The sequence below is a fragment of the Fukomys damarensis genome, unplaced genomic scaffold, assembly GCF_012274545.1.
Source record: "Fukomys damarensis isolate Sample0158 unplaced genomic scaffold, DMR_v1.0_HiC HiC_scaffold_27, whole genome shotgun sequence".
Lineage (NCBI taxonomy): Eukaryota > Metazoa > Chordata > Mammalia > Rodentia > Bathyergidae > Fukomys > Fukomys damarensis.
The window spans coordinates 3,346,444-3,347,094 of NW_022900939.1; positions in this window are offsets into that span (position 1 = coordinate 3,346,444).

The window sequence follows — 651 nt, forward strand, 5'->3', positions numbered from 1 at the left end:
ACTGGCCGCGTTATCTGGCGAAAGTTTTTCTACTTTTTTTTTTTCTCCCTTCTGGTCCCCGGGGTTAAACCCAGAACCTCTGCACTGAGCTGCCTCCCAGCTCTTTGAATTATTTTAAATTCTATTTTCAGACTAAGTTGCCCAGGCTCAGCTCAAACCTGCGATCTTCCTGCCTCAGCCGCCCAGCTTGCCGGGCTTGGGACACACTTCACACAGTGCGGGACGGGAAGCTCGGGGCAGTCAGGCCCCAACCCTTGCCCCGACAGGAAATCTGGGCTCCAGGGGGCCAGGCCGGCAGGGGGTTGGGAGGGGGCTCAGGACCACATGACCCACGGGGCCAGGCGCGAAGCCAGATGACCCGGATGCTATCCGGTGCCCGCTCAGGGGTGCTTTCCGTGGGGTCCCCACCCCACTGTCAATGAGCCGCCCAGTGGTGGGGACAAGAGGCCCAGTTCCCTGGGACAGGGACATTTGGTTCAGCCGCCTGCCGCGGTGGTGCTGACCCCTGGCCTGGCGGAGCCTCCCGACTGCACAGCCGGTGGACCCCGCTCGGTGTCCCCTCGTCCCCAGCTGTTGCCCAAGTCCTGGGCTGGGCAGCTTCCTCTCCGGAAGGAACCGAGTATCGAGTCTGCCTCCCGGGCTGTGTGGCCC